The sequence below is a fragment of the Aphelocoma coerulescens genome, chromosome 2 (genome assembly GCF_041296385.1).
Source record: "Aphelocoma coerulescens isolate FSJ_1873_10779 chromosome 2, UR_Acoe_1.0, whole genome shotgun sequence".
In the NCBI taxonomy this organism is placed as follows: domain Eukaryota; kingdom Metazoa; phylum Chordata; class Aves; order Passeriformes; family Corvidae; genus Aphelocoma; species Aphelocoma coerulescens.
This window is the reverse complement of record NC_091015.1, coordinates 51,027-72,507: the sequence shown is the minus strand read 5'-3', so window position 1 is coordinate 72,507 and position 21,481 is coordinate 51,027. Positions and strand designations below refer to the sequence as shown.

Genomic DNA, 21,481 nt, shown 5'->3' with positions numbered 1-21,481 from the left:
ATTGTGACTGACAGTTCTTATAATAGGTCACTCTATTACAGTCTTTTCTTCTGCTCCTTAGAGCCGCTTCTGTCTACTGTCATTATGCCATCGGTCATCTCTTTTGGCGTCATCTCGGTCCTCACCGTCCTTCTTCTCTCCGAGAGCTGTTTTTATCATCCTTGCGTCCCACTGTTTGTAGCATAATGTGTTGTCTGAGTTTGTGTTTAGCCTGGAACTGCTCTGCCCTGTGGAATAAACTGGGGGGTAGGTGGAATAGAAAGAAGACTTTACGGGTAACCTTTACCTTTGCATAACCACCTGAGCCACACCTCAGATGGAGCAACCACGGCCGGTCCGTGCGGGGTTCGGCGGGAGTGGTATGGCGGTGTCTTGCAGTTTTCTAGTCCTAAGTTATCATGCAGCCCTTTAACTTTTGTCATCACTTTCTTTCAGATGCAGATGGATTAAATCGATGGCAGAGTGCCCCATACCGGGTGAGAGGGCTTGCACAGGAAGGTCAGTCACCATTTGTCTTTGCAGGGCAAGTGTAAATGGTGACTGTGTTCTAGCATTGTTCTTTGTCTTTATTTTTAGGAGGGAAAGCTAGATCTCAGCAGTCAAGGTCAAGTGAGCAAGGTAAGCAGTGACCGGTGGAAAGAAAAAGTTGTTATTCCTTGGGTGCCGAGTTCTGGTACAGCTCTAAGCATCCACTGTCATTTGTGTGTTTTAGGGGGTCCACTTGTATTATGCTGAGCCCCCTCACCGACTGGCCGATGTACCCGGTTCGCTGCTCTCATGAGCCCTCCCAAAGCATTATGGGACTCTGCGATGAAGCCTTTACCTTTTCCATTCAAAGATACCGTCCGGGCAGACTTTGGCAACGGCTGAGAAGTTGGGACGAGTCGGGGAGGGAGGGGGGAGGACCGAGGGTCTGCTCAAGTCTCAGCAATGCTGCATCGCCTTGTCTCCTCTTAACCCAGGTATACCCTACAATGATGGTGCCAGCCTTGGAGCACGGCCAAAGTGTGTGGCCCCAGGACCCCGAGCTTCTTAGGAGATGGTGAGTAGCGGAATTGTTGGGTTTTGGCTAACCTGCCACTAAGTTCAAGCCTTGATATTTGGTTTTCTTTATTGTAGCTGACTGAGACAACAGGCTGGCAATGGCAGGAGCTTCCTGGATGGCAAGGCGGCCCTCTTTTGCACCCGAAGAGGATTCACATCCCTGGATGTCTGAGAGATAAGTCAACGGGATGAAAGCGGGGTGTTGGGTAGGGGGTTGCTGGGAGGGATTTTTGAGTCAGCTTTGGAGATAGGGCTACCCACAAAGGGGCCCCTTAGGCCACATAATGGGAAAGTCTCACTTTTGATCACAGTGCCGAGGTGTGCAGGGCAGAGCAGTCCCAGTGCATGTTGTGACACTTCTCTATTGTGTGTTCTGTGTCTTTTGGGCATCTTGTGTTTCATGTCTTTTGCCTTAGCCCTTTGATGTGCTTGTGGTCATTCTTCTCATCGAGAGTTTTCTTTTCTTGTTGTGTCCCCTCCTTTGTCATCTGCTGCATGCAAATCCTGCATGGGATTTGGCCCGGAGCTGCTCTGCCCTACTGCACAGTCTGGCCTATAGGTGTAATAGGGCAAGGCTTGGGGACTTGGAATTTGTTCTGTAGGGTGTAGTTTGGCCTCTAGATGATATTCCTAGATTGACACAAGATGCCTGGAGCTGTTAAGTTATCATGCAGCACTTTGACTTTTGTCATCATTTTCTTTCAGATGCAGACGGATTAAATCAGTGGCAGAGCTCCCCACACTGTGAGGGGGTTCACACAGGAAGGTCAGTCACCATTTGTGTTTGCAAGGCAAGTGTGAATGGTGACTGTGTTCCAGCATCGTTCTTTGTCTTTATTTTTAGGAGGTAAAGCTGGATAGCAGCAGTCAAGGTCAAGTGAGTGAGGTAAGCAGTGACTAGTAGACAGAATGACTTGCTATTGCTTGGGTATCAATTTCTGGTGCATCCATTGTTATTTGTGTGCTTTAGGGGGTCCACTTGTATTATGCTGAACCTCCTTGCCAACTGGCCGACAGACCCAGTTTGCTGCCCTCATGAACCCTCCGGAAGCATTACAGGACTCTGCAATGAAGTCTTTACATTTTCCATTCGAAGCTACCATCCTGCTGCCTTTGGCAACGGCCGAGGAGTTGCAGCAAGTTGGGGATGGAGGGAGGCGGATTGAGGGTCCACTCAAGTTTCGGCTGTGCCACATCACCTTGTCTCCTCTTAACCCCAGTATACCCTGCAACGATGGCGTTAGCCTCGGAGTGTGGCTGAAGTGTGCGGCCAGAGAACCCCGGCCTACATAGGAGACGGTGAGTGGCAGAGTTGTTGGGTTCTGGCTGAGGTGCCACTAACTTTGTGCACTGTTGTTTGGTTTTGTTTATTGTAGCTGACTAAGAGAGAACAGCCCGGTGATGGCAGGAGCTTCCTGGATGGTGAGGCCACCTTCTTTTATGCCTGAGGTAGATTTGCATCCCTGGATGTCCAAGAGATAAGTTGAGGGGGTGAAAGCAGAGTGTCAGGTCAGGGCTTCCCAGGAGGGAACATTGAGCCAGCTTCAGAGATGGGGATGTCTAAGAAGGGGCCCCTTAGGCCCCATAAAGGGAAAGTATAACTTTTGATTAAAATGCTTATGTGTGCAGAGCAGTCCTGGTGCGTGTCATGTCACTTGTCTGTTGTGCGTTCTGTCTCATTTAGGCATCTTGTCTCATGTATTTAGTCTTAGCCCTTCAATGTGCTTGCAGCCATTCTTCCTGCCGAGAGTTTTCTCTCCTTGTTGCATCCCCTTGTTTGTCATCTCCTGTGTCACGGGTACCTGCATGGGTTTGGCCCAGAGCTGCTATGCCCTGCTGCATAGCCTGGCCTATAGTTGTAATAGGACAGGGCCCCGGTACTTGAGATTTGTTATGTAGGGTGTAGTTTGACCTCAAGATGTTATTCCTAGACTGACACAGGATGGCTGGAGCTGTGAAGTTATCATGCAGCCCTTTGACTTTTTACATCACTTTCTTTCAGATGCAGATGGGTTAAATCCATGGCAGAGCGCCCCCCACTAGTTGAGGGGGCTCCCACAGGAAGGTCAGTCACTGTTTGTGTTTGCAGGGCAAGTGTGAATGGTGGCAATGTTCCAGCATTGTTCTTTGTTTTTAGGAGGTAAAGCTGGATAGCAGCAGTCAAGGTCAAGTGAGCATGGTAAGCAGTGACTGGTGGAAAGAAAAAGTTGTTAATCCTTGGGTGCCAAGTTCTGGTACACCTCTAAGCATCCACAATCATTTGTGTGTTTTAGGTAGTCCACTTGTATTATGCTAAAGCACCTCCATGACCGGCCGACAGACACGGTCTGCCACCCTTGTGAGCTCTTCAGAAGCATTACGGGACTCTGCGACGGAGCCTTTACCTTTTCCATTCAAAGGTGCTGTCCAGGCACCCTTTGGCAACGGCCGGGTAGTTGTGGTGAGTCAGGGAGGGAGGAAGAGTGAGGGTCTGCTCACGTTTCAGTAATGCTGCATCACCTTGTCTCCTCTTAACCCAGGAATATGTGGCGACGATGGCGTCGGCCTCGGAGCATGGCCAAAGCGTGCGGCCCGAGAACCCTGGCCTTCTTAGGGGATGGTGGGCGGCGGAATTGTTGGGTTCTGGCCGAGGTGCCACTAAGTTTGTGCACTGATGTTTGGTTTGGTTTTGTTTATTGTAGCTGACTAAGAGAGATCAGCCCAGTGATGGCAGGAGCTTCCTGGATGGTGAGGTGGCCTTTTTTTGTGCCCGAGGAGGATTTGCATCCCTGCACGTCTGAGAGATAAGTCGAGGGGGTGAAAGCAGAGTGTCGGGTCGGGGCTTGCCGGGAGGGAATATTGAGTCTGCTTCAGAGATGGGGATGTCTAAGAAGGGGCCCCTTAGGCCCCATGAAAGGAAAGCCTCACTTTTGATCACAAGGCCGAGGTGAGCCAGGCAGAGCAGACCCAGTGCATGTCATGTCACTTGTCTATTGTGCGCCCTGTCTCTTTTGGGCATCTCATGTCTTCTGTCTTAGCTCTTCATTGTGCTTGTGGTTATTCTTCTCACTGAGAGTTTTCTCTCCTCATCCGTTCACCTCGTTTGTCATCTCCTGTGTCACAGGTGCCTGCATGGGTTTGGTCTGGAGCTGCTCTGCCCTGCTGCACAGTCTGGCCTATAGTTGTAATAGGACAGGGCCCCGGGACTTGATATTTATGTAGGGTGTAATTTGGCCTCTAGATGATATTCCTAGATTGACACAGGATGCCTGGAGCTGTTAAGTTATCATGCAGCACGTTAACTTTTGTCATCACTTTCTTTCAGATGCAGATGGGTTAAATCTGTGGCAGAGCGCCCCCCACCGGTTGAGGGGGATTCCTGCAGGAAGGTGAGTCACTGTTTGTGTTTGCAGGGCAAGTGTAAATGGTGGCTATGTTCTAGCATTGTTCTTTGTCTTTGTTCTTAGGAGGTAAAGCTAGATCTCGGCAGTCAAGGTCAAGTGAATGAGGTAAGAAGTCACTGGTGGAAAGAACCACTTGGTATTCCTTGGGTGCCAAGTTCTGGTACAGCTCTAAGCATCCATTGTCATTTGTGTGTTTCAGGTGGTCTGCTTGTGTTCTCTGAAACTCCATGACCGGCAGACCCGGCTCGCCACCCTTGTGAGCCCTCTGAAAGTATTATGGGACTTTTTGACCATTCCTTCACCTTTTCCATTCGAAGGGTCTTTCTGAGCAGCCTTTAGCAATGGCTGGGGAGCTGCAGCATGTTGGGGAGGGAGGAGGAATGAGGGTCTGCTCAAGTCTCAGCAATGCCACATCACCTTATCTCCTCCTAATCCAGGTATACCCTGTAATGACAGTGTCAGCCTTGGAGTGCGGCCAGAGTGTGCAGCCCGAGGACCCTGGCCCTATTAGGAGACGGTGAGTAGCAGAATTGTCGGGTTTTGGCTGAGGTGCCACTAAGCTAATGTACTGATGTTGGGTTTGGGTTTTTTTTGTAGCTGATTGAGAGTGAACAGCCCAGTGACTGCAGGAGCTTCCAGGATGGCAAGGTGGCCTTCTTTTCTGCCCAAGGCAGATTCACATCCCCAGGCGTCTGAGAGATAAGTCGAGGCTTGTGACCCACAGAGGGGGTGACATCAGGTTGTTGAGTTGGGACTCGCCGGGAGGGATTTTTGAGTCAGATTTGGAGGTGGGGATACCCAAGAAGGGGCCCCTTAGGCCAACATAAAGGGAAAATCTTGCTTTTGATCACAATGCCAAGGTATACAGGGCAGAGCAGTCCTGGTGCATGTCACTTGTCTAGTGTGTGTTCTGTCTTTTGGCCATCTTGTCACAGGTGTTTTGCCTTAGCCCTTTGAGATGCTTATTGCAAATGCTGGGCGTTACTCTTAGCATCTCTGTTCTTGGTGTTCCTCAGTGTGGTGCTGATACCATTGATCCTTTGACTCTTGAGCTTGGAGCTGCATCAGAATCGCATCTCTTTAGCAGTGTTGAGTCAGGTGTCTTTTCAGGTCTTGTTCTGAGCTGCATCGACAGCTATGCACCACAACAATCCACTAAAGGGGATGAGGACTTGCGAAAATACGAAGATAGCTAGAGGATTCCACCCGTACAACTCAGGAATACATTTTTGCGGTTCTTGGATAAAGCCTTTGTGTTAGCATCCTCTTCTGCCAGGGTTCTTGGAGCCCTGTTGGCTCACTGTCAGTCTCTCCTAAGTCATCTCATTCCTCATTCTCTTGGTCCTTGTGATCATCTAGCCCAGAGTTTTCCCTCCTTGTTGTGTCCCTCATTTGTCATCTCCTGTGTCACGGGTGCCTGAGTGGGTTTGGCCCAGAGCTGCTCTGCCCTGATGCACACTCTGCTGTATGGGTGTAATAGAACAAGGCCTGTGGGCTTGTAATTTGTGATGTAGGGTGTAGTTTGCCCTCTAGATGGTATTCTGAGATTGTCACAAGATGGCTGGAGCTGTTAAGTTCTCATGCAGCACTTTGAATATTGTCCTCAGTTTCTTTCCGATGCAGATGGATTAAGTCCGTGGCTGAGTGCCCCTGTACCAGTTAAGGGGGCTCCCGCAGGAACGTCAGTCACTGTTTGTCTTTGCAATGCAAGTGTAAATGGTGGCTGTGTTACAGCATTGTTCTTTGTGTTTGTTCTTAGGAGGTAAAGCTAGATTTCAGCAGTCAAGGTCAAGTGAACGAGGTAAGAAGTCACTGGTGGTAAGAACCACTTGTTATGCCTTGGGTGCCAAGTTCTGGTACAGCTCTAAGCATCCATTGTCATTTGTGTGTTTCAGGCAGTCACCTTGTATTACATCAAAACCTCTCGCTGACCGGCTGACAGACCCGGCTTCCCACCCTTGTGATCCCTCAAGAAGTATTACGGGACTCTGCGATGAAGCCTTTACCTTTTCCATGTGAAGGTACTGTCTGGGTAGCCTTTGGCAACGGCCAAGTAGTTGCAGTGAGTTGTGGAGGGAGGGAGGAGCGAGGGCCCCCTCAAGTTTTGGCAGTGTCGCATCACCTTGTCTCCTCTTAACCCCAGTATACCCTGCGACGATGGCGTTGGCCTCGGAGCTTGGCCAAAGCGTGCGGCCCGAGGAACCCGGCCTTTTTAGGAGACGGTGAGTGGCAGAATTGACAGGTTTTGGCTGAGGTGCCTCTAAGTTCATGCACTGATGTCTGTTTTGTTTTGTTTATTGTAGTTCATCAAGAGATAAGCAGCCTGATGAAGGCGTGAGCTTCCTGCATGGTGAGGTGGCCTTCTTTTGCACCTGAGACAGATTGACATCCTCAGTCATCCAAGAGATAAGTCGTGGCCTGTGACCCACAGAGGGAGTGAAAGCTGGGCGTTGAGTTGGGACTCACCGGGAGATATTTTTGAGTCAGATTTGGAGGTGGGGATACCCAAGAAGGGGCCCCTTAGGCCCCATAAAGCTTAAGTCTTGCTTTTGATCACAGTGTCGAGGTGCGCAGGGCAGAGCAGGCCTGGTACATGTCACCTGTCTATTGTGCATTCTCTGTCTTTTGTGCATCTTGTGTCACAGGTCTTTTGCCTTAGCCCTTTGAGATGCTTATCGCAAACGCTGGGCATTATTCTTAGCGTCTCTGTTCTTGGTGTTCCTCAGTGTGGTGCCGATACCATTGCTCCTTTGACTCGTAAACTTGGAGTTGCATCAGAATCGCGTCTCTCTTCAGTGACGTTGAGTCGGGTGTCTTTTCAGGTCTTGTTCGGAGCTGCATTGTCAGCTGTGCCCTGCAACAATCCATTATAGGGCATGAGGGCTTTTAAGAATGTGAAGATAGCTAGAGGATTCCACCCGTCCAATTCTCGGGCATCCATCTTTGCGGTTCTTGGAATAAGCCCTTCTGTTATCATCCTCCTCTGCCAGGGTTCTTGCAGCCTCGTTGGCTCACCGTCGGTCTCGCCGTGGTCATCTCATTCCTCATTTGCTCGGTCCTTGTGATCATCTAGCCTAGAGTTTTCTCTCCTTGTTGTGTCCCCTTGTTTTGTCATCTTCTGTGTCACGGGTGCCTGAGTGGGTTTGACCCAGAGCTGCTCTTCCCTGATGCATACTGTGGAGTATGGGTGTAATAGGACAAGGCCTGTGGTGTAGGTTGTAGTTTGGCCTCAAGATAGTATTCCTAGACTCATACAGGATGGCTGGAGCTGTGAAGTTCTAATGCAGCTCTTTGACTTTTGTCATCACTTTCTTGCAGATGCAGACGGATTAAATCTGCGGCAGAGCGCCCCATACCGTGTGAGGGGGTTCCCACCTGAAGGTCGGTCACTGTTTGTCTTTGCAGGGCAAACATAAATGGTGGCTGTGTTACAGGATTGTTCTTTGTCTTTGTTCTTAGGAGGTAAAGCCAGATCTTAGCGGTCAAGTGAATGAGGTAAGAAGTCACTGGTGGAAAGAAGCACTTGTTATGCCTTGGGTGCCAAGTTCTGGTACAGCTCTAAGCATCCATTGTCATTTGTGTGTTTCAGGTAGTCCCCTTGTATTACACCGAACTCCTCACCGACTGGCTGACAGACTTGTCTTGCCGCCCTCCTGAGTCCTCCGCAAGTATCATGGGACTCTGCGATGAAGCCTTTACCTTTTCCATGCGAAGGTACCGTCCCGGTAGCCTTTGGCGACGGCCGAGGAGTTGCGGCAAGTCGGGGGGGGGGGGCGGGGTGGGGGAGCGAGGGTCCGCTCAAGTTTCAGCAGTCCCGCATCACCTCCTCTCCTCTTAACTCAGGTATACCCTGCGATGACGGTATCGGCCTCGGGGCGTGGCCAAAGCGTGGGGCCCAAGGACCCCGGCCTTCTTAGGAGACGGTGAGTAGTGGAACTGTTGGGGGCTTGGCCAATGTGCCACGAAGTTCCTGTACTGATGTTTGGTTTTCTTTATTGTAGCCATCTAAAAGACAAAAGCCCGGCAATGGTAGGAGCTTCCAGGATGGTGAGGCGGTCTTCTTTTGCATCCCAGGTGGATTCACGTCTCAGGACGTCTGGGAGATAAGTCAAGGGGATGAAATTGGAGTATCGAGTCGGGCCTCGCCGGGAGGGATTTTTGCGTCAGCTTTGGAGATGGGGATACCCAAGAAGGGGCGCCTTAGCCTGCATAAAGTGAAAGTCTCACATTTGATGACAATGCTGAGGTGCGCAGGGCAGAGCAATCCGAGTGCCTGTTGTGTCACTTGTCTATAGTGCATGCCATGTCTTTTGGGTGTCCTGTGTCACAGGTCTTTTGCCTTAGCCCTTTGATGTGCTTGCAGTCATGCTTTCCACCCTGAGTTCTCTCTCCTTGTTGTATTCTCTCGTTTGTCATCTCCTCTGTCATGGGTGCCTGCATGGGTTTGGCCCAGAGCTGCTCTGCCCTGCTGCATACTCTGGCATATCGGTGTAATAGAACAAGGCTTGGGGACTTGAAATTTGTAATGTAGGGTGCAGTTTGTCCTCTAGATGATATTTCTAGATTGTCAGAAGATGGCTGGAGCTGTGAAGTTCTCATGCAGCCCTTTGACTTTTGTCATCACGTTCTTGCAGATGCAGACAGATTAAATCCGTGCCAGAGTGCCCTATACCGGGTGACGGGGTTCCCCCAGGAAGGTCAGTCACTGTTTGTGTTTCCTCAGCAAGTGTAACTGGTGGCTTTGTTACAGCATTGTTCTTTGTTCTTAGGAGGTAAAGCCAGATCTCGGCAGTCAAGGTCAAGTGAATGAGGTAAGAAGTCACTGGTGGAAAGAACCACTTGGTATTCCTTGGGTGCCAAGTTCTGGTACAGCTCTAAGCATCCACTGTCATTTGTGTGTTTCAGGCGGTCCCCTTGCATTACACTGAAACCCCTCACCGACTGGCTGATGGACCTGGCTCGCTGCCCTCGTGAGTCCTCTGCAAGTATCATGGGATTCTGCGATGAAGCCTTTACCTTTTCCATGCGAAGGTACCGTCTGGGTAGCCTTCAGCAACGGCCGAGGAGTTGCAGCATGTCGGGGAGGGAGGAGGAACAAGGGTCCCCTCAAGTTTCAGCAATGCTGCATAACCTCGTCTCCGCTCAACCCAGGTACACCCTGCGATGATGGCGTCGGCCTTGGAGCGCGGCCAGAGCGTGCGGCCTGAGGACCCGGGCTCTCTTAGTAGACGGTGAGTAGTGGAATTGTTGGGTTTTGGCTGACATGCCACTAAGCTCATATACTGATGTTTGGTTGTCTTTATTGTAGCTGACTGAGAGACAACAGCCTGGCAATGGCAGAAGCTTCTGGGCCCGCGAGAGGCCGCCTTCTTTTGCGCCCCAGGAAGATTCACGTCCCCAGATGTCCGAGAGATAAGTTGAGGGATATGACCCACGGAGGGAATGAAAGCGGGGTGTCGGGTCGGGGCTTACTGGGAGGGAGTTTTGAGTCAGCTTTGGAGATGGGGATGTCCAAGAAGGGGCCCCTTAGCCCGCATAATGGGAAAGCCTCACATTCGATCGCAATGCTGAGGTGCGCAGGGCAGAGCAATCGCAGTGCATCTTGCGTCACTTGTCTATTGTGCATGCCGTGTCTTTTGGGCATCTTGTGTCACAGGTCCTTTGCCTTAGCCCTTTGATGTGCTTGCAGTCACGCTTTTCACCGAGAGTTCTCTCTCCTCATTGCATCCCCTCTTTTGTCGTCCCCTGTGTCACGGGTGCCTGCATGGGTTTGGCCCAGAGCTGCTCTGCCCTGCTGCATACTCTGGCATATCGGTGTAATAGAACAAGGCCCAAGGCCTTTAAATCCATAATGTAGGGTGTAGTCTGGCATCTAGATGATATTCCTAGGTTGTCAGAAGATGGCTGGAGCTGTGAAGTTCTCATGCAGCCCTTTGACTTTTGTCATCACTTTCTTGCAGATGCAGACAGATCAAATCCGTGGCAGAGCGCCCCATACCAGGTGAGGGGGTTTCCTGCAGGAAGGTCAGTCACCGTTTGTTTGCGGGGCAAGTGTAATTGGTGGCTGTGTTACAGCATCGTTCTTTGTCTTTGTTTTTAGGAGGTAATGCCAGATCTCAGCAGTCAAAGTCGAGTTAGCGAGGTAAGTGGTGACCGGTGTACTGAACGGGTTGTTACTGTTTCGATGCCAAGTTCTGGCACTCTAAGCTTTAAGCATCCATTGTCATTTGTGTGCTTCAGGCAGTCCCCATGTATTATGGTGAAACTCCTTGCCAACTGGCTGATGGACCTGGCTCGCCGCTGTCGTTAGCCCGCCGGAAGTATTACAGGACTCTGCGACGAAGCCTTTACCTTTTCCATTTGAACATGCCGTCCAGGTTGCCTTCGGCAACGGCCAGGTAGTTGCAGTGAGTTGCGGAGGGAGGGAGGAGCGAGGGCCCACTCAAGTTTCGGCAATGCCGCATCACCTCGTCTCCTCTTAACCCAGGTATACTCTGTGACGATGACGATGGCGTTGGCCTCAGAGCGTGGCCAAAGCGTGCGGCCTGAGGAGGCCAGCCTTTTTAGGAGACGGTGAGTGGCAGAATCGACAGGTTTTGGCTGAGGTGCCACTAAGTTCATGCACTGATGTTTGTCTGGTTTTCTTTATTGTAGCTGACTAAGAAGAGAACCAGCCCGGTGAAGGCACGAGCTTCCCGCATGGTGATGCAGCCTTCTTTTGCACCCGAGGCAGATTGACATCCCCAGACATCCAAGAGATAAGTTGAGACCTGTGACCCACAGTAGGGGTGAAAGCGGGGTGTTGAGTTGGGACTCACCAGGAGGTATTTTTGAGTCAGATTTGGAGGTGGGGATACCCAAGAAGGGGCCCCTTAGGCCCCATAAAGCTTAAGTCTTGCTTTTGATCACAGTGTCGAGGTGCGCAGGGCAGAGCAGGCCTGGTACATGTCACCTGTCTATTGTGCGTTCTCTGTCTTTTGTGCATCTCGTGTCACAGGTCTTTTGCCTTAGCCCTTTGAGATGCTTATCGCAAACGCTGGGCATTATTCTTAGCGTCTCTGTTCTTGGTGTTCCTCAGTGTGGTGCCGATACCATTGATCCTTTGACTCGTGAGCTTGGAGTTGCATCAGGATCACGTCTCTCTTCAGCGAGGTTGAGTCGGGTGTCTTTTCAGGTCTTGTTCTGAGCTGCATTGTCAGCTGTGCACTGCAATGATCCATTATAGAGGATGAAGGCTTGTAAGAATGTGAAGATAGCTAGAGGATTCCACCCGTCCAATTCTCGGGCGTCCATCTTTGCGGTTCTTGGAATAAGCCCTTCTGATATCATCTTCCTCTGCCAGGGTTCTTGCAGCCTCGTTGGCTCACCGTCGGTCTCGCCGTGGTCATCTCATTCCTCATTTGCTCGGCCCTTGTGATCATCTAGCCTAGAGTTTTCTCTCCTTGTTGTGTCCCCTTGTTTTGTCATCTTCTGTGTCACGGGTGCCTGAGTGGGTTTGGCCCAGAGCTGCTCTTCCCTGATGCATACTGTGGAGTATGGGTGTAATAGGACAAGGCCTGGGGATGTGGAATTTGTGGTGTAGGTTGTAGTTTGGCCTCAAGATGGTATTCCTAGACTCATACAGGATGGCTGGAGCTGTGAAGTTCTAATGCAGCTCTTTGACTTTTGTCATCACTTTCTTGCAGATGCAGACGGATTAAATCTGCGGCAGAGCGCCCCATACCGTGTGAGGGGGTTCCCACCTGAAGGTCGGTCACTGTTTGTCTTTGCAGGGCAAACATAAATGGTGGCTGTGTTACAGGATTGTTCTTTGTCTTTGTTCTTAGGAGGTAAAGCCAGATCTTAGCGGTCAAGTGAATGAGGTAAGAAGTCACTGGTGGAAAGAAGCACTTGTTATGCCTTGGGTGCCAAGTTCTGGTACAGCTCTAAGCATCCATTGTCATTTGTGTGTTTCAGGTAGTCCCCTTGTATTACACCGAATTCCTCGCCGACTGGCTGACAGACTTGTCTTGCCACCCTCCTGAGTCCTCCGCAAGCATCATGGGACTCTGCGATGAAGCCTTTACCTTTTCCATGCGAAGGTACCGTCCCGGTAGCCTTTGGCGACGGCCGAGGAGTTGCGGCAAGTCGGGGAGGGAGGGTGGGGGAGCGAGGGTCCGCTCAAGTTTCAGCAGTCCCGCATCACCTCCTCTCCTCTTAACTCAGGTATACCCTGCGATGACGCTATCGGCCTCGGGGCGTGGCCAAAACGTGGGGCCCAAGGACCCCGGCCTTCTTAGGAGACGGTGAGTAGTGGAACTGTTGGGGGCTTGGCCAATGTGCCACAAAGTTCCTGTACTGATGTTTGGTTTTCTTTATTGTAGCCATCTAAAAGACAAAAGCCCGGCGATGGTAGGAGCTTCCAGGATGGTGAGGCGGTCTTCTTTTGCATCCCAGGTGGATTCACATCTCAGGACGTCTGAGAGATAAGTCAAGGGGATGAAATCGGAGTATCGAGTCGGGCCTCGCCGGGAGGGATTTTTGCGTCAGCTTTGGAGATGGGGATACCCAAGAAGGGGCGCCTTAGCCCGCATAAAGTGAAAGTCTCACATTTGATGACAATGCTGAGGTGCGCAGGGCAGAGCAATCCGAGTGCCTGTTGTGTCACTTGTCTATAGTGCATGCCATGTCTTTTGGGTGTCCTGTGTCACAGGTCTTTTGCCTTAGCCCTTTGATGTGCTTGCAGTCATGCTTTCCACCCTGAGTTCTCTCTCCTTGTTGTATTCTCTCGTTTGTCATCTCCTCTGTCATGGGTGCCTGCATGGGTTTGGCCCAGAGCTGCTCTGCCCTGCTGCATACTCTGGCATATCGGTGTAATAGAACAAGGCTTGGGGACTTGAAATTTGTAATGTAGGGTGCAGTTTGTCCTCTAGATGATATTTCTAGATTGTCACAAGATGGCTGGAGCTGTGAAGTTCTCATGCAGCCCTTTGACTTTTGTCATCACGTTCTTGCAGATGCAGACAGATTAAATCCGTGCCAGAGCGCCCTATACCGGGTGAGGGGGTTCCCCCAGGAAGGTCAGTCACTGTTTGTGTTTCCTCAGCAAGTGTAACTGGTGGCTTTGTTACAGCATTGTTCTTTGTCTTTGTTCTTAGGAGGTAAAGCCAGATCTCGGCAGTCAAGGTCAAGTGAATGAGGTAAGAAGTCACTGGTGGAAAGAACCACTTGGTATTCCTTGGGTGCCAAGTTCTGGTACAGCTCTAAGCATCCACTGTCATTTGTGTGTTTCAGGCGGTCCCCTTGCATTACACTGAAACCCCTCACCGACTGGCTGATGGACCTGGCTCGCTGCCCTTGTGAGTCCTCTGCAAGTATCATGGGATTCTGCGATGAAGCCTTTACCTTTTCCATGCGAAGGTACCGTCTGGGTAGCCTTCAGCAACGGCCGAGGAGTTGCAGCATGTCGGGGAGGGAGGAGGAACAAGGGTCCCCTCAAGTTTCAGCAATGCTGCATAACCTCGTCTCCGCTCAACCCAGGTACGCCCTGCGATGATGGCGTCGGCCTTGGAGCGCGGCCAGAGCGTGCGGCCTGAGGACCCGGGCTCTCTTAGTAGACGGTGAGTAGTGGAATTGTTGGGTTTTGGCTGACATGCCACTAAGCTCATATACTGATGTTTGGTTGTCTTTATTGTAGCTGACTGAGAGACAACAGCCTGGCAATGGCAGAAGCTTCTGGGCCCGCGAGAGGCCGCCTTCTTTTGCGCCCCAGGAAGATTCACGTCCCCAGATGTCCGAGAGATAAGTTGAGGGATATGACCCACGGAGGGAATGAAAGCGGGGTGTTGGGTCGGGGCTTACTGGGAGGGAGTTTTGAGTCAGCTTTGGAGATGGGGATGTCCAAGAAGGGGCCCCTTAGCCCGCATAATGGGAAAGCCTCACATTTGATCGCAATGCTGAGGTGCGCAGGGCAGAGCGATCGCAGTGCATCTTGCGTCACTTGTCTATTGTGCATGCCGTGTCTTTTGGGCATCTTGTGTCACAGGTCCTTTGCCTTAGCCCTTTGATGTGCTTGCAGTCACGCTTTTCACCGAGAGTTCTCTCTCCTCATTGCATCCCCTCTTTTGTCGTCCCCTGTGTCACGGGTGCCTGCATGGGTTTGGCCCAGAGCTGCTCTGCCCTGCTGCATACTCTGGCATATCGGTGTAATAGAACAAGGCCCAAGGCCTTTAAATCCATAATGTAGGGTGTAGTCTGGCGTCTAGATGATATTCCTAGGTTGTCAGAAGATGGCTGGAGCTGTGAAGTTCTCATGCAGCCCTTTGACTTTTGTCATCACTTTCTTGCAGATGCAGACAGATCAAATCCGTGGCAGAGCGCCCCATACCAGGTGAGGGGGTTTCCTGCAGGAAGGTCAGTCACCGTTTGTTTGCGGGGCAAGTGTAATTGGTGGCTGTGTTACAGCATCGTTCTTTGTCTTTGTTTTTAGGAGGTAATGCCAGATCTCAGCAGTCAAAGTCGAGTTAGCGAGGTAAGTGGTGACCGGTGTACTGAACGGGTTGTTACTGTTTCGATGCCAAGTTCTGGCACTCTAAGCTTTAAGCATCCATTGTCATTTGTGTGCTTCAGGCAGTCCCCATGTATTATGGTGAAACTCCTTGCCAACTGGCTGATGGACCTGGCTCGCCGCTGTCGTTAGCCCGCCGGAAGTATTACAGGACTCTGCGACGAAGCCTTTACCTTTTCCATTTGAACGTGCCGTCCAGGTTGCCTTCGGCAACGGCCAGGTAGTTGCAGTGAGTTGCGGAGGGAGGGAGGAGCGAGGGCCCACTCAAGTTTTGGCAATGCCGCATCACCCCGTCTCCTCTTAACCCAGGTATACTCTGTGACGATGACGATGGCGTTGGCCTCAGAGCGTGGCCAAAGCGTGCGGCCTGAGGAGGCCAGCCTTTTTAGGAGACGGTGAGTGGCAGAATCGACAGGTTTTGGCTGAGGTGCCACTAAGTTCATGCACTGATGTTTGTCTGGTTTTCTTTATTGTAGCTGACTAAGAAGAGAACCAGCCCGGTGAAGGCACGAGCTTCCCGCATGGTGATGCAGCCTTCTTTTGCACCCGAGGCAGATTGACATCCCCAGACATCCAAGAGATAAGTTGAGACCTGTGACCCACAGTAGGGGTGAAAGCGGGGTGTTGAGTTGGGACTCACCAGGAGGTATTTTTGAGTCAGATTTGGAGGTGGGGATACCCAAGAAGGGGCCCCTTAGGCCCCATAAAGCTTAAGTCTTGCTTTTGATCACAGTGCCGAGGTGCGCAGGGCAGAGCAGGCCTGGTACATGTCACCTGTCTATTGTGCGTTCTCTGTCTTTTGTGCATCTCGTGTCACAGGTCTTTTGCCTTAGCCCTTTGAGATGCTTATCGCAAACGCTGGGCATTATTCTTAGCGTCTCTGTTCTTGGTGTTCCTCAGTGTGGTGCCGATACCATTGATCCTTTGACTCGTGAGCTTGGAGGTGCATCAGGATCACGTCTCTCTTCAGCGAGGTTGAGTCGGGTGTCTTTTCAGGTCTTGTTCTGAGCTGCATTGTCAGCTGTGCACTGCAATGATCCATTATAGAGGATGAAGGCTTGTAAGAATGTGAAGATAGCTAGAGGATTCCACCCGTCCAATTCTCGGGCGTCCATCTTTGCGGTTCTTGGAATAAGCCCTTCTGTTATCATCTTCCTCTGCCAGGGTTCTTGCAGCCTCGTTGGCTCACCGTCGGTCTCGCCGTGGTCATCTCATTCCTCATTTGCTCGGCCCTTGTGATCATCTAGCCTAGAGTTTTCTCTTCTTGTTGTGTCCCCTTGTTTTGTCATCTTCTGTGTCACGGGTGCCTGAGTGGGTTTGGCCCAGAGCTGCTCTTCCCTGATGCATACTGTGGAGTATGGGTGTAATAGGACAAGGCCTGGGGATGTGGAATTTGTGGTGTAGGTTGTAGTTTGGCCTCAAGATGGTATTCCTAGACTCATACAGGATGGCTGGAGCTGTGAAGTTCTAATGCAGCTCTTTGACTTTTGTCATCACTTTCTTGCAGATGCAGACGGATTAAATCTGCGGCAGAGCGCCCCATACCGTGTGAGGGGGTTCCCACCTGAAGGTCGGTCACTGTTTGTCTTTGCAGGGCAAACATAAATGGTGGCTGTGTTACAGGATTGTTCTTTGTCTTTGTTCTTAGGAGGTAAAGCCAGATCTTAGCGGTCAAGTGAATGAGGTAAGAAGTCACTGGTGGAAAGAAGCACTTGTTATGCCTTGGGTGCCAAGTTCTGGTACAGCTCTAAGCATCCATTGTCATTTGTGTGTTTCAGGTAGTCCCCTTGTATTACACCGAACTCCTCGCCGACTGGCTGACAGACTTGTCTTGCCGCCCTCCTGAGTCCTCCGCAAGTATCATGGGACTCTGCGATGAAGCCTTTACCTTTTCCATGCGAAGGTACCGTCCCGGTAGCCTTTGGCGACGGCCGAGGAGTTGCGGCAAGTCGGGGAGGGAGGGTGGGGGAGCGAGGGTCCGCTCAAGTTTCAGCAGTCCCGCATCACCTCCTCTCCTCTTAACTCAGGTATACCCTGCGATGACGGTATCGGCCTCGGGCGTGGCCAAAACGTGGGGCCCAAGGACCCCGGCCTTCTTAGGAGACGGTGAGTAGTGGAACTGTTGGGGGCTTGGCCAATGTGCCACAAAGTTCCTGTACTGATGTTTGGTTTTCTTTATTGTAGCCATCTAAAAGACAAAAGCCCGGCAATGGTAGGAGATTCCAGGATGGTGAGGCGGTCTTCTTTTGCGTCCCAGGTGGATTCACGTCTCAGGACGTCTGAGAGATAAGTCAAGGGGATGAAAGCGGAGTATCGAGTCGGGCCTCGCCGGGAGGGATTTTTGCGTCAGCTTTGGAGATGGGGATACCCAAGAAGGGGCGCCTTAGCCCGCATAAAGTGAAAGTCTCACATTTGATGACAATGCTGAGGTGCGCAGGGCAGAGCAATCCGAGTGCCTGTTGTGTCACTTGTCTATAGTGCATGCCATGTCTTTTGGGTGTCCTGTGTCACAGGTCTTTTGCCTTAGCCCTTTGATGTGCTTGCAGTCATGCTTTCCACCCTGAGTTCTCTCTCCTTGTTGTATTCTCTCGTTTGTCATCTCCTCTGTCATGGGTGCCTGCATGGGTTTGGCCCAGAGCTGCTCTGCCCTGCTGCATACTCTGGCATATCGGTGTAATAGAACAAGGCTTGGGGACTTGAAATTTGTAATGTAGGGTGCAGTTTGTCCTCTAGATGATATTTCTAGATTGTCACAAGATGGCTGGAGCTGTGAAGTTCTCATGCAGCCCTTTGACTTTTGTCATCACGTTCTTGCAGATGCAGACAGATTAAATCCGTGCCAGAGCGCCCTATACCGGGTGATGGGGTTCCCCCAGGAAGGTCAGTCACTGTTTGTGTTTCCTCAGCAAGTGTAACTGGTGGCTTTGTTACAGCATTGTTCTTTGTCTTTGTTCTTAGGAGGTAAAGCCAGATCTCGGCAGTCAAGGTCAAGTGAATGAGGTAAGAAGTCACTGGTGGAAAGAACCACTTGGTATTCCTTGGGTGCCAAGTTCTGGTACAGCTCTAAGCATCCACTGTCATTTGTGTGTTTCAGGCGGTCCCCTTGCATTACACTGAAACCCCTCACCGACTGGCTGATGGACCTGGCTCGCTGCCCTTGTGAGTCCTCTGCAAGTATCATGGGATTCTGCGATGAAGCCTTTACCTTTTCCATGCGAAGGTACCGTCTGGGTAGCCTTCAGCAACGGCCGAGGAGTTGCAGCATGTCGGGGAGGGAGGAGGAACAAGGGTCCACTCAAGTTTCAGCAATGCTGCATAACCTCGTCTCCGCTCAACCCAGGTACGCCCTGCGATGATGGCGTCGGCCTTGGAGCGCGGCCAGAGCGTGCGGCCTGAGGACCCGGGCTCTCTTAGTAGACGGTGAGTAGTGGAATTGTTGGGTTTTGGCTGACATGCCACTAAGCTCATATACTGATGTTTGGTTGTCTTTATTGTAGCTGACTGAGAGACAACAGCCTGGCAATGGCAGGAGCTTCTGGGCCGGCGAGAGGCCGCCTTCTTTTGCGCCCCAGGAAGATTCACGTCCCCAGATGTCCGAGAGATAAGTTGAGGGATATGACCCACGGAGGGAATGAAAGCGGGGTGTTGGGTCGGGGCTTGCTGGGAGGGAGTTTTGAGTCAGCTTTGGAGATGGGGATGTCCAAGAAGGGGCCCCTTAGCCCGCATAATGGGAAAGCCTCACATTTGATCGCAATGCTGAGGTGCGCAGGGCAGAGCGATTGCAGTGCATCTTGCGTCACTTGTCTATTGTGCATGCCGTGTCTTTTGGGCATCTTGTGTCACAGGTCCTTTGCCTTAGCCCTTTGATGTGCTTGCAGTCACGCTTTTCACCGAGAGTTCTCTCTCCTCATTGCATCCCCTCTTTTGTCGTCCCCTGTGTCACGGGTGCCTGCATGGGTTTGGCCCAGAGCTGCTCTGCCCTGCTGCATACTCTGGCATATCGGTGTAATAGAACAAGGCCCAAGGCCTTTAAATCCATAATGTAGGGTGTAGTCTGGCGTCTAGATGATATTCCTAGGTTGTCAGAAGATGGCTGGAGCTGTGAAGTTCTCATGCAGCCCTTTGACTTTTGTCATCACTTTCTTGCAGATGCAGACAGATCAAATCCGTGGCAGAGCGCCCCATACCAGGTGAGGGGGTTTCCTGCAGGAAGGTCAGTCACCGTTTGTTTGCGGGGCAAGTGTAATTGGTGGCTGTGTTACAGCATCGTTCTTTGTCTTTGTTTTTAGGAGGTAATGCCAGATCTCAGCAGTCAAAGTCGAGTTAGCGAGGTAAGTGGTGACCGGTGTACTGAACGGGTTGTTACTGTTTCGATGCCAAGTTCTGGCACTCTAAGCTTTAAGCATCCATTGTCATTTGTGTGCTTCAGGCAGTCCCCATGTATTATGGTGAAACTCCTTGCCAACTGGCTGATGGACCTGGCTCGCCGCTGTCGTTAGCCCGCCGGAAGTATTACAGGACTCTGCGACGAAGCCTTTACCTTTTCCATTTGAACGTGCCGTCCAGGTTGCCTTCGGCAACGGCCAGGTAGTTGCAGTGAGTTGCGGAGGGAGGGAGGAGCGAGGGCCCACTCAAGTTTTGGCAATGCCGCATCACCCCGTCTCCTCTTAACCCAGGTATACTCTGTGACGATGACGATGGCGTTGGCCTCAGAGCGTGGCCAAAGCGTGCGGCCTGAGGAGGCCAGCCTTTTTAGGAGACGGTGAGTGGCAGAATCGACAGGTTTTGGCTGAGGTGCCACTAAGTTCATGCACTGATGTTTGTCTGGTTTTCTTTATTGTAGCTGACTAAGAAGAGAACCAGCCCGGTGAAGGCACGAGCTTCCCGCATGGTGATGCAGCCTTCTTTTGCACCCGAGGCAGATTGACATCCCCAGACATCCAAGAGATAAGTTGAGACCTGTGACCCACAGTAGGGGTGAAAGCGGGGTGTTGAGTTGGGACTCACCAGGAGGTATTTTTGAGTCAGATTTGGAGGTGGGGATACCCAAGAAGGGGCCCCTTAGGCCCCATAAAGCTTAAGTCTTGCTTTTGATCACAGTGCCGAGGTGCGCAGGGCAGAGCAGGCCTGGTACATGTCACCTGTCTATTGTGCGTTCTCTGTCTTTTGTGCATCTCGTGTCACAGGTCTTTTGCCTTAGCCCTTTGAGATGCTTATCGCAAACGCTGGGCATTATTCTTAGCGTCTCTGTTCTTGGTGTTCCTCAGTGTGGTGCCGATACCATTGATCCTTTGACTCGTGAGCTTGGAGGTGCATCAGGATCACGTCTCTCTTCAGCGAGGTTGAGTCGGGTGTCTTTTCAGGTCTTGTTCTGAGCTGCATTGTCAGCTGTGCACTGCAATGATCCATTATAGAGGATGAAGGCTTGTAAGAATGTGAAGATAGCTAGAGGATTCCACCCGTCCAATTCTCGGGCGTCCATCTTTGCGGTTCTTGGAATAAGCCCTTCTGTTATCATCTTCCTCTGCCAGGGTTCTTGCAGCCTCGTTGGCTCACCGTCGGTCTCGCCGTGGTCATCTCATTCCTCATTTGCTCGGCCCTTGTGATCATCTAGCCTAGAGTTTTCTCTCCTTGTTGTGTCCCCTTGTTTTGTCATCTTCTGTGTCACGGGTGCCTGAGTGGGTTTGGCCCAGAGCTGCTCTTCCCTGATGCATACTGTGGAGTATGGGTGTAATAGGACAAGGCCTGGGGATGTGGAATTTGTGGTGTAGGTTGTAGTTTGGCCTCAAGATGGTATTCCTAGACTCATACAGGATGGCTGGAGCTGTGAAGTTCTAATGCAGCTCTTTGACTTTTGTCATCACTTTCTTGCAGATGCAGACGGATTAAATCTGCGGCAGAGCGCCCCATACCGTGTGAGGGGGTTCCCACCTGAAGGTCGGTCACTGTTTGTCTTTGCAGGGCAAACATAAATGGTGGCTGTGTTACAGGATTGTTCTTTGTCTTTGTTCTTAGGAGGTAAAGCCAGATCTTAGCGGTCAAGTGAATGAGGTAAGAAGTCACTGGTGGAAAGAAGCACTTGTTATGCCTTGGGTGCCAAGTTCTGGTACAGCTCTAAGCATCCATTGTCATTTGTGTGTTTCAGGTAGTCCCCTTGTATTACACCGAACTCCTCGCCGACTGGCTGACAGACTTGTCTTGCCGCCCTCCTGAGTCCTCCGCAAGTATCATGGGACTCTGCGATGAAGCCTTTACCTTTTCCATGCGAAGGTACCGTCCCGGTAGCCTTTGGCGACGGCCGAGGAGTTGCGGCAAGTCGGGGAGGGAGGGTGGGGGAGCGAGGGTCCGCTCAAGTTTCAGCAGTCCCGCATCACCTCCTCTCCTCTTAACTCAGGTATACCCTGCGATGACGGTATCGGCCTCGGGCGTGGCCAAAACGTGGGGCCCAAGGACCCCGGCCTTCTTAGGAGACGGTGAGTAGTGGAACTGTTGGGGGCTTGGCCAATGT

General features: G+C 51.4%; 1 long non-coding RNA gene across 1 annotated transcript; it reads left to right on the top strand.

The window, feature by feature from the left end:
- The first annotated feature begins 430 nt into the window (after window positions 1-430).
- On the top strand, window positions 431-1,016 carry LOC138105562 (uncharacterized). Its single transcript, XR_011148521.1, has 3 exons — window positions 431-498; window positions 577-618; window positions 963-1,016. It is a non-coding gene; the product is annotated as an uncharacterized lncRNA (long non-coding RNA).
- Window positions 1,017-21,481: the final 20,465 nt, after the last annotated feature.